Below are 12,595 nucleotides of genomic sequence, written 5' to 3'. Positions count from 1 at the left end.
AATGATAAAAACTTCAAAAAATAAAATCCTTCGAGAGGTAGTTGTATTACTACATCTACACGTTAGGAAAATTTGAAAACTTAAATTTGGACATGTTTTGCAAAAAGTGTAGTGAATGTTACTACATAATTATTCAAGAATATTAGTGTTACTAAATAATTATTTCAATTTTTTGAATTTTGGTCAAATCTGGTCAAACTGTGGTCAAACTATGGTCAAACTTATTCAAGAAATATTAGTGTTACTAAATAATTGCTGTTTTTTAGAATAATAGTTTCAAACTCAAACAGTGAAATGTGTGACTTCATGCTCAAGCTAAACTCCTAAGGGTTAATAGGATTGACATCTTACTATTGTCAGGAAAACAACAAGTGCAGACTTGGAAATGAAGGAGAATAGAACCCGAAAGTGCTTGGGCTGGAGTAGTGAGAGGGCTGGGTGACCGGTCGGGAAGATAGATGATTTGGAATGAGTGATCCACACTTGAGCAGTTAAGAGAGGTGATTAGAGACTAAATCACCAAATAATTCAGAAAAATTAAAAATCGAAAAAAAATCAAATTTTTTTCCAAAATTTTCAAAAAAAAAAAACCTTTAGTACCGGTTAGTAACACCAACCGGTACTAAAGGTCCCCCATACCACGGCGCGAGCTCACGCCACGTGGTGGCACTTTAGCGCCGGTTCGTGCCGAACCGGTACTAAAGGGGGGGGGGGCTTTAGTGCCCACCAATTAGTGCCGGTTATGGAACCGGCACTAAAGGCCCTTACGAACCGGTTTTAAAGCTCCGTTTTCTACTAGTGGATATCCGAGAACTTGTTGTTCGACCAATCTCTCGGAGAACGAGAGGTTGTCGATATCACTTCTCTCTGTATGCATATATGTTCATGACGATCTTCTGTTTCCTTCGTTTGCTTACTAGCTAGCTAGCGTGTCTAGTCCTCTCTATACGTATGTATAGTACATAGCGTCGACCAAGCACGGACATAAGAGAGGACACTTCTCTCTATTAATTAGCTATCTAACACAATATATGAAATACCTAAATTAACCCCCCAAAACCCCCAACCCCCCCCCCTTTCAAAAAAAAAACAAAAACCCCAGCCACAGAAATGCTGACGCGTGGAGGTCTATTGGTCCCGGTTGGTGCCACCAACCGGGACCAAAGGCCCTCCTGCCTGGGCTCGCCACGTGGAGGCCCATCTGTCCCGGTTCTGGCTAGAACCGGAACTAAAGGGTCAGGGCATTAGCAATGACCCTTTAGTTCCGGTTCAGGAACCGGGACAAAAGGCCCTTACGAACCGGGACAATAGGCCCGTTTTCTACTAGTGGACCTCCGACCATGATGGGTACGTCTGTCTCCCCCTCTCTCACCCTTCCTGCCTGCCTCGACGCCTTAATGTTTCGGTGTCATCTCTGCTCGTCACAGCTCCTTCATGCGGTGCCTGTCTCGGTGGATCTGGCACGCGCGAGGCAGCGGATCTAGGTTGCAAGATTAGGGGTAACAGCGGGGGTTGCGTAGTTGCGAGTTGGATTCGTTTATTTGGCGCATTTTCCCTCTCTATTAATTGATGAGTGGTGGAGCAATTAAGAGATTTTTCTGTTCCAGACCTCACTGATATATTGGGATCTTGTTTAGTATTCATTGATGATCATAGTTTCAACTTTAAGCCAAGTAGATGATTTCCTCATGTAGCATCAATGAATACATGAGCAATTGTTGTGTCTCCTGGCAAGTTGTGTTAATTTCGTAGGGGTGCATACTGACATTGTTTTGATCTTGCTGATGCAGGGTAAGGAGTTGAAAGGCGCAGGTGGTTAGGCCTGCAATGAGTGCGCCCTCCTGGTTTGCCGCCCTTGCTATGAGTATGAACGTGAGGATGGCGTACAACAAGGAGTTGACGCCCTACTCAAGCGCCAAGGGAAGGCGGCAGGCTGGAACGCCACCAAGAGCCCAACATGAACCTTAAAGATTGAGTCCTACCTGTAATTCACGGATAAGGGTATTGATTAAGCTACTCCTGCCCTTCTGATTGATTAAAACGGCTGTTGATGCTTGTGCTAGCTTGCTAGGCCCTTCTGGTTAAGTTACTCCTTAACCTTAGTGCTTCAACCTCCATGATCTACTAGTTTGCTTGCTGAAATGAATGCAGACATTTCAATTCCTTATGTTTGTACTACGGGTTTTAGTCATAGAGCAAGAATTCAGTATAAATTTAGGTGTACTTCAAGGGGTTGTCGTATGTCGAACACCAATTTGTGAAATGAATGTGGGTATTCCCTATCTTAGTACTCCGGGTTTTAGTCAATTGTCTGTTTACAGTGTTGTTTTCTTTTGAGATATTACCCTGCTGCAGAAAATTCAGAGAAAGGAAGTTAAAATTCAGAGTAGAACTTCATGAATGTACTGCTCTCATAAATTCACTTTAAGATTGGTGTTCAAGGCCAAGTTATTTAGCCAATTTGATGTTGTTCAGAATTTTTGAATGTAGTCCGAGCATGCAAGCTAATGTACCTCGAGCATATTGTTTTCATCAGACTAGTGTACCTTGAGCATGCAAAGTAAACACATGCTACTCCACTTGTCTATTTGTACAGAAACTTTTGTTTAAATAAACCGAGCAAATAAAACAAATGGTGCGAACACATTCTATTATGAAATTTGTCTACTCCACTTGTTTGACTATATTGAAACCATTGTTCGCATGTTTCTAAAATACAGAGAAGAACACCCTGTGTTCTGGTAAAATATTTGTTGGCTATGATATGAAATTCCATGATGTGTATGTTGTTTCAGTTTCTGTAGCTACAACAAAGTCCCAGTTTACTCTGTACTTGCTGGTGATGATTGCTGGCTAAATTTACAGTTTAAATAACAGTAGCCAAGGAGTAGATACAAGACGTATTTACCATATTTTGCATTGAATGTTCAAAATCAGTTTTGTTCTTGTTCTGTGAGTCAAATTGCATAAGATGGGAGTATCACAACATGCATATACTGAAGATGGGAGTATCACAACCTGAATGTGCAGTTTATGTAGTTTCTGTATTTTTTTAACTCCACTTGTCTATTTGTACAGAAACTTTTGTTTAAATAAACCAAGCAAATAAACCAAACAGTGCGAACACATTCTGTTCTCAAATTTGTCTACTCCACTTGTTTGTTTGTACTGAAACCTTTGTTTGCATGTTTCTAAAATACAGAGAAGAACACCCTGTGTTCTAGTAAAATATTTGTTGGCTATGATATGAAATTCCATGATGTGTGTGTTGTTTCAGTTTCTGTAGCTACAACAAAGTCCCATTTTACTCTGTACTTGCTGCTGATGATTGCTAGCTAAATTTACAACGGCGTTGTCCAGGAGAAGAGCAGCGGGCTGGAGCAGCCACCGCTGGTTTTCTTACTGGTTTTTTTAAATGTCACAACTTACTATGCCGCTACCTAGTAAAAACCAACTTTGTCAGTACTCAGTAAAAACGAACCTGCTTTGCCACTAGCAAATAATGCACCATCTTGAATTGCAATTGATTCAATTCCCCTTGTTGCCAACAATCAAAGCTTATGGCAGTGACCTACTATTTGAGAGCAGCAGGGGCTTTGTCCTGGTATACTGGCCTAAATTTTGTTAACACATTGGTACTACTACTAGTGGTATTGTTGGCATGATAAATGTCCCAAATCTTGTTGTTTAAGACTGGGAGCACAGTGGTACTGTTACAACATGTTGTTGATTTTTTATATAGAGTCAGATGCTGTTGATTTTAGTACTAGTCAGACCTAAAATATTATTACCGTTTAAAGTGACCGTTTCTCCTTTTGTATGTTAGTTGGTTGTGCCCCTCTGCTGGAGGATCTCAGTCCAACTACTCTGGAAGCATCTATGACATGGTGGACAAGGCAGTAGAAGCATGTGACATGGCAACCGAGGGAGTTGTTTTGTGGGATGAAGTGTTGGTAAAGACAACAAGCCCCAAGGGTCTGCATGTGCGTTGCAAGGAACTCTGCTGCAACCGCGGCCGGCTGTGCTTCTGCATCAGCTACAAACCACCTAGGTGAGCTCTATCCCTCTCTGTGGTGCTTCTGGTGGCCTTGTACTGGTGATTGTGGTGTTGTGCTCTGACCAGTGACATGATTTACCCACTATGGCAATTTTAGGTTTAGGGAAAATATGCACTGTTGCTCCTGATCAAACCAATTGGCGACTATCCAGTTATACTGCTATGTGTATGGATTTGTTTATGTGGATTTGGTCTAATCTATGTCCTCCTGTTGATCTACTGGTCCGTGTGTGTGTGTGTGGAGTAAAATTGTGGTTTGTGCTTCTCCTTTGTAACATCATGAAACAAAGCACCTGTAGCGTCTGAGTAAGTGGGTGTTTGTCTACATGGTAAAGCTTCTTTGCCATGTATTTCATTAGGATGTGAACAGTCTACTGCATGCTCACAAAGCTATTGACTTAAATTTTTTTGTTTCTCTGCTGTCAATGTTCGCCAAGCTATTTAAATGATGATGACAAACTGAAATCATGAATACTCATATAGAAACTCTATGGTAATAACTATACACGTTATCGTTGAGTTTGCTATGTGTTTATAGAATGACATGGTTGGCTAATTAAGCCCTGTCCGTGTATCTTTTAGAATTTGCTTCATTGGTAGCACATTCAAATATATTAATTAATTTTGTGCATGTTGGAGAATTTAGACAACGATAACAAACTATAATCACGAATACTTGTATAGAAACTTGCATGACCATCTTGTTTCATTTTGTGATATTCCTCCATACTAGGAGCTAATCAGCTGCACTGTTATTCAGCTTTCATTGGAAGTTTTAATTTCACTGAAATCATCTTTTCTTTTCTATGCTCATGTTCAAGCCTGGTAGTATATTTTTTTCCAAATGGTCTGTTTACTTGATTTATCTGTTGTTTGATTTTGCTCCATCAGCTTTCCTGATGTCCCTGTACATATATATGTTGGTTGTAATCTTCTTGAAGAATGCAAGTACTTGATATTCCATTCTGTTCTTGTAGGTGAATGGAACTCCGTTGAGGACTTCTACCCATGTTGAAGAGCAGCTAGCTTTTGTACTGGCAGAGTGGTCCACTTGTAGATCCCATTATTTATGATTGTGTGGATCTGGGTGAAGTTTGAAGTTCCTGGGTATGCAAGATTCGATGGTTAAACTGGTTGATGTGATGTGAATGAGTGTATGGAAACTGGTTGTTGTGATGTGAATGAGTGTATGTAGTTTCACGTGTTCTGTTCTGTATAGCATATTGTAATAAACTTATTTTAGCTGTTATTTGAAGATTTTCATATGATTTCTCTCTTCTATCTGTTTGATATATACATATATGCTTATTAATAAGCTGTGAAAAATCTGACATTTGGGACCCATCTATAAATTGGAGCTGGGAACAAAAGCTGGAAATAAAAAATAAATTGACTGCAAAATGTTGTGCGCTAGAAAATAAAAATGCCAAATTGTAGGCCAGGCGCATGTAGCTAACCGAAATTAACATAAAATACATATATTAAAAGGGCTTTCCTAAAAAATAATACATTGGCCAAATTACTGGGTCAGACCCATGTAGCTAATAAAAGCACAAGAAAAAAATACATTAAAAAGGCCGAATTGTTGGGCTAGGCCCATGTAGAAAACCGAATTGGACCGGGCTGATTCTTGTGCCACATCAGATTGCCACGTGGCCTGGGGAGGCTGCTAGTGACCAAAACAAAATAATAGGCATATTTGGGTCGTAAACGTCCACGACCTTCTCACAGAGAAGGTCGTTAATTTCAGTTTACGACCGCCAGCTTTTGACCTTCTGTTTTTGGTCAAAAAAGGTCGCAAATGAAAAACAATGACCTTTCAGTGACCAATAGTCAAGGTCACAAGTTGACATATTTCTTGTAGTGGTAGTATATCTGCATTGGTAATGAGGCGCTCCAAGAACTCTAGCATGTTATTCTCTACTTCTTGTTTATAATGTTCATATGACCATGTCTCTTCATTAATGGTATTTGGGTCAATGAACCCAATGCCATAGCGTCCAACTTTTCTCATTTCGGACATCTTCATCCTACATAATACCACAGAAAAGAATATATAGTGAGGATAATTAGATGTAATGATCAATGAGAGCACTACAGCTAGCTTGAGACTTAAATTATAGAAAGAAATCACTTACAGACAATAGCAACTGACGATAGATTTGTCGAGTGCATCATAATTGAATAACTAAAACAATTCTGTATACTCAATAGACAGAGCTAGCATATGGAATTATCCTCTTCCTTGACTTTCACCATGAGGGACTGTAGATTGTGGGTCTTGCAAATTTTCATGTACCATTGATGCAATTCATTCATTCTCATAGGGAGGTTCTTGACCTCCTCGGGCTTGATCAAAGGTTCACCGCGGACATATTTTTGTTTTATTTCCTCCTCTCTAAGCGGAGACATGGGCTCGATCTCAAGGAGTTGTCCAACAGTCATGCCGATCATTTCAGCCACTAGTAGAAAACAGGGCTTTGGTCCAGGTCGGGTCAGCCCATTAGTCCTGGTTCAGTCCAGAACCGGGACCAATGCCGGTTCGTGAGCCCAGGGGGCCGGCCGGGCCACATGGGCCATTGGTCCCGGTTCATCTAGACCTTTTGGTCTCGGTTGGTGGGATGAACCGGGACCAATGGGCCTCGCTCCCGGCCCACCACCATTGGTCCTGGTTGGTGGCTTGAACCGGGACCAAAGGCTCCCCTTTAGTCCCGGCTCATGTCACCAACCGGGACCAATGAGGTTCCTATATATACCCCTCGCTCGCGAGCAGAGCACCCCGGTGCTCTGTTTTTCTCTGGCCGAGGGGGAGAGGGCTTGGTGGTGCTCTATCTCACCTCCTATGCACACAAATTGTTCGATGGAATGCCCAAGCCACACTACTTAAGTTTTCTCCTCTCCAAGCTCGACCTCCAAGCTCCATTTTCCATAATATTTGTCTAGGTTTAGCGGTCCATCACGCCCCGTCCCCGTCTTCACCGCCGTCGGTCACCCGCGCCGAGCTCATCGCCAGCACCACCGTGGTGAGCTTCTTGTTTTATCTTCTTTCTGAAAGGAAAAATATTCTTACTTGTATGTTTACATAGATACTCGTATTATTTTCTTACTTTTATTTTTGCATCTTATATAGTGCGATGGTTTTGGTATCCACCCCCGTCGGCCCTCGTCCTGTCTATGATTCGGATGTGGTATATATATTATCTTTATAACTATTGGTTCATTTATTGTTTATGAAAATTATGCCGACCAACGTGAAATAGATTTTATTTATGTAGCATGTATGTGAATCGGAAATGCCAACCGACCCTATTGTCGAGAGGTTAATTTAGTTGAAGAAGAAAACAATTTGTTGAAGGAAAAATAAAAAAAATTGAGGAGGAGAAGATGATACTGGAGTTGCATGTTGCGGATGTCGTTGATGATCACAAGGTCAAGATGGATGCAATGCACTTGAAGATTAGAAAGATTAGAAAATATGCCATTCATACCGAGGCTTGGTATCATTATGCCGTTGGATCAATTGTTACCTTGGTTGCCATTATGATCGCATTTGTTTTCGCATTGAAATGTTTTACATAGTTTCAATGTATGGTTTAATTAATTAGATGCTCTGGAGAGCTATATGTTGTTAGATGAGAACTATGTATGCACTTTGGTTTTAATGTGATGATGAACTTCTATTAATTTGGACACTTAATTATATATAATGCACGTAGATGAACCGGCAATGGATGTACGGTGACAGACACACCCACGAGTACATTAAGGGCGTGCATGAATTAATCGATGCGGTTGAGGCAAACAAGCAGAATGGTTTTATGTGTTGTCCATGCACTGAATGTGGGAATACGAGGTCTTACTCTAACCGGAAAATCCTTCACTCCCACCTGCTTTACAAGTGTTTCATGCCACACTATAATGTTTGGACGAGGCACGGAGAAATAGGGGTTATGATGGAAGACGGCGAAGAAGAAGAGTACGATGACAACTATGTGCCCCCTGAATATGGTGATGCTGCAACAGGGGGAGCTAGTGAAGATCAAGAGGAACCCGACGATCTGCCCAATGATGCTGCAATGGGTGAAGCTGCTGAAGATCAAGAGGAACCAGACGATGTGCCCGATGATGATGATCTCTGCCGGGTCATTGTCGATGCAAGGACGCAATGCGAAAGTCAAAAGGAGAAGCTGAAGTTCGATCGCATGTTAGAGGATCACAAAAAAGGGTTATACCCCAATTGCGAAGATGGCAACACAAAGCTCGGTACCGTACTATAATTGCTGCAGTGGAAGGCAGAGATTGCTGTGGCTGACAAAGGATTTGAGAAGCTACTGAAAATATTGAAGAAGAAGCTTCCAAAGGATAACGAATTGCCCGACAGTACATACGCAGCAAAGAAGGTCGTATGCCCTCTAGGATTGGAGGTGTAGAACATACATGCATGCCCTAATGACTGCATCCTCTACCGCAGTGCATACAAGGATCTGAACGCATGCCCGATATGCGGTGCATTGCGGTATAAGATCAGACGAGATGACCCTGGTGATGTTGACGGCGAGCCCCCCAGGAAGAGGGTTCCTGTGAAGGTGATGTGGTATGCTCCTATAATACCACGGTTGAAACGTCTGTTCAGAAATGAAGAGCATGTCAAGTTCATGCGATGGCACAGTGAGAACCGAAAGAAAGATGGGAAGTTGAGAGCACCCGCTGATGGGTCGCAGTGGAGAAAAATCGAGAGAAAGTACCGGGATGAGTTTGCAAAGGACACAAGGAATGTATGGTTTGCTTTAAGCACGGATGGCATTAATCCTTTCGGGGAGCAGAGCAGCAATCACAGCACCTGGCTCGTGACTCTATGTATGTATAACCTTGCTCCTTGGATGTGCATGAAGCGGAAGTTCATTATGATGCCAGTTCTCATCCAAGGCCCTAAGCAACCCGGCAACGAAATTGATGTGTACCTAAGGCCATTAGTTGAAGAACTTTTACAGCTGTGGAATGGAAACGGTGTACGTACGTGGGATGAGCACAAACTGGAAAAGGCACTCTTGGAAGACTGACTGGAAAAGGCACTCTTGGAAGAGACTCAATAATATGCAGGGACGGATATTCTTTGTCTCAAGCAAACTACATAGTTCTACAGAACTCTACCTTGGTGACCCCGTATGTCGATGAACACAAGAACAGTCTGCGCTCCAAACACCCGGAGCAGTGCGACGACTGGATTACATGTGAACACATCAGGACTTTCAGCAGTTGGTTGGAAACACGTCTCAGAGGTGACAACACTGTTTGTGATGAGTTGTACTTGTTGTCTAGGGGACCATCTTTGATTGTATTGACTTACAAAGGATACGAGATAAATGGGAATACATTTTACACGATCACCCAAGATCAAAAGGGCACCAACCAAAACAGCGGTGTCCGCTTTGATGCAGCAACCAAGAGCGGAAAGGACACATATTATTGTTACATAGTGGACATATGGGAACTTGACTACGGACCTGATTTTAAGGTCGCTTTGTTTAAGTGCAAATGGGTCAATCTGTTAGGCGGTGGGGTACAGGTAGACCCACAGTACGGAATGACAACAGTGGATCTGAAAAATCTTGGGTACACTGACGAACCGTTCATCCTAGCCAATGATGTGGCACAGGTTATCTATGTGAAGGACATGTCTACCAAAGCGAGAAAAAGAAAGGATAAGGAAGCGAATACATCATACGATGAGCCAAAGTGCCACATAGTTCTTTCAGGAAAAAGGGACATCCTGGGAGTGGACGGCAAGACAGACATGTCTGACGATTATGAAAAGTTTCATGAAATTCCTCCCTTCAATGTCAAGGCTGACCCAAGCATCCTGATAAACAATGAAGATTATCCATGGTTATGGCGAAATAAGCAAATGACACAAGCGAAGAAAAAGTGAAGACTTTCTCCCGCAACTATTATGATGATACCATGCCAACTTGGTAACACTCGAACATGCTACCATTGTCCGTTTTGTACATGCACATGCTATGTGGGTGAAATTATGATACCATTCCAACTTTCAACTTTTTCAGAGTTCATTTGAAATGCTTTCATGTCTTATGGTTCGGCCCTCGTAATACCATGACCATTAGTCCCTGGCCCATGCCAACTTTCAACTTCCAACTTTCTAAAACTAATGGCACTAACAGAAAGTTTATAATTTTGCTCCTCGCCCCTGGCCCATGACCATTAGTCCCGGTTTGTGCCACAAACCGGGACTAAAGGGTTGGTCCTCGTTGTGGGCAGAGTTTAGTCCCACCTCGCCAACCGTAGGGGGCTCACACCGGTTTATAAGCCCTTCCCTCTCTGCCTTGTTGAGCTCCTCTCAAAGTGAAAATAGATGCCCTAATAGAGAAAATTTTAACCTAAATTCATAGTGAATTTCTCTGAAATTCATAGAAATTTACTAGGAATTTAGGTTGGATTTTCTCTATAAGCGCATCTATTCTCATTTTTTAGTAAGTTAATCACAAACTTGTGACTCAAACAATTTTCAAAGAATTCAAGTTTTAACTATTCAAATTTGAAAACTAATGGCACTAACAGAAAGTTTATAATTTTTCTAAAACTAATGGAACTAACAGAAAGTTTATAATTTTGCTAACCTAAAAGCAAACAGAATTAAAAATTAAAGCAAAAAACAAAAGAAAATAAATAATGCAAAAAACAAATCAAAAAAACAGGAAAAAACTACTTTTATAGTAAAGTTAATCACAAAATAAAATAAATAAAGCAACAAAGAAAACAAAAAAACTAAAAAAGTGTTTTCAAATTTGAAAACTAATGGCACTAACAGAAAGTTTATAATTTTTTTAAATCTAAAAGCAAAAAGAATAAAAAAATAAAGCAAAAAACAAAAGAAAATAAATAATGCAGAAAACAAAAGAAAAAAACTGGAAAAAATAGCAACAATAAGTATTTTGTTGTAAGTGGAAACAAAATAAAATAATAAAGCAACAAAGAAAACAAAAAAACAAAAAAAGTATTTTCAAATTTGAAAACTAATGGCACTAAAAAGTTTATAATTTTTCTAAAACTAAAAGCATAAAGAATTTAAAAATAAAGCAAAATACAAAAGAAAATAAATAAAGCAACAAAAAATGCCACCTACTGGGCCCCCACGGCCTGAATACGACTAGAAACCCATCCAAGGGCCAGGATTCAGGCCCGCAGGAGGCCCAGTAGGCCCACAGGCATAGCAGTGACAATTAGGCCCATAAGCCTACAATGGAGAGGAGCTCAAGAGGGGTGCGGTAGTGGGGCTTATAAACCACTGCGCACCCCTCTCAACTAGCAAGGTGGGACTAAAATTTCGACACAACAGCCACACAAGGCCTTTGGTCCCGGTTGGTGGCACCAACCAAGACTAAAGGGGGGCATTGGTCACGGTTCGTGGCACAAACCGTGACCAATGCCCCCCTTTACTCCCAGTTGGTGCCACCAACCGAGACCAAAGGCCGACGCTTCCCGCCCTTTGGGCCGCTGAAAAGAGGCCTTTGGTCTCTGTTGGTGGCACCAACCGGGACTAATGCCCACCTTTAGTCCCGGTTGCTGCCATGAACCGGGACTAAAGGCTCTGCTATATAAGTCCACACTTTGGAATTTTTCGCCAACTGCTCCATTCCCCATCGCCGACGCCGCCAGGCTGCTCGTCCTCCTCGTCGCCGTCGCCGCACCCTGCCCCATCCCCGCGTGCTTACCGTCGCCGCGCCCTGCCCCATCGCCATCGCCGCGCCCTGTCACTGGTCGCGCCCTCCTGCCCATCGCCGGCCGCCCTGCCCCAAGCCCCGCCTCCTCGTCCCCGTCGCCGTGTGCCACCCCGAGCCCGCGGGCGTCCCCGTCGCCATGTGCCACCCCGAGCCCGTCGTCCCCGTCATCGCATGCCGCCCCACGCACGACGTCCCCGTCGCCGGCATCCGCGAGCCCTCCGTCCTCCTTCCCGTCGCTGGCCTCCTCTCCCCGTCGCCGCCCGCCCCCAGTGAGCTCCCCCCTTTCCCAACCCCGTCGCCGACGACGCCACCCATTGCCGCCGCTGCTCTCTGTTTATGGATATGGCTATATATGCATGTATTTTCTCTGTGTATATATGTTCATATATGCAAAAGTTACATTTTTAGAAAATCATCTATATATGTTCAGAAAAGTTCTATATGAATGTGGCTATATGTATGTTCATGGAAAATAATTTTTCTCGATGATCTTTTTGTTCACGATGTACATATAATTTTTTCATGTATGTATAAATGTCGATATGAATTGTACCTATGATGTTTTTTTTTATTCATAGATGAATATGTATGTGGCTATGTATGTGTATGTGGCTATGTGAATATGCAAAGAAGAGGAGATGAAGAAGATGATATATTTTCTTATTTGTGGGTGTGTCGAGAGGGTCATCGATAACTTTAGTGAATTTTAGGTTATTTTCATTTTAGGTCATTTTAGGTCGTGGGTGTGTCGAGAGGGCGGCCAAGGGGTCGAGGGTCGTCGAACATGAGAGGGGGG

The sequence above is a fragment of the Triticum aestivum genome, chromosome 3A (assembly GCF_018294505.1).
Source record: "Triticum aestivum cultivar Chinese Spring chromosome 3A, IWGSC CS RefSeq v2.1, whole genome shotgun sequence".
NCBI classification, from domain to species: Eukaryota; Viridiplantae; Streptophyta; class Magnoliopsida; order Poales; family Poaceae; genus Triticum; species Triticum aestivum.
Note: the sequence above shows the minus strand (reverse complement) of the source record.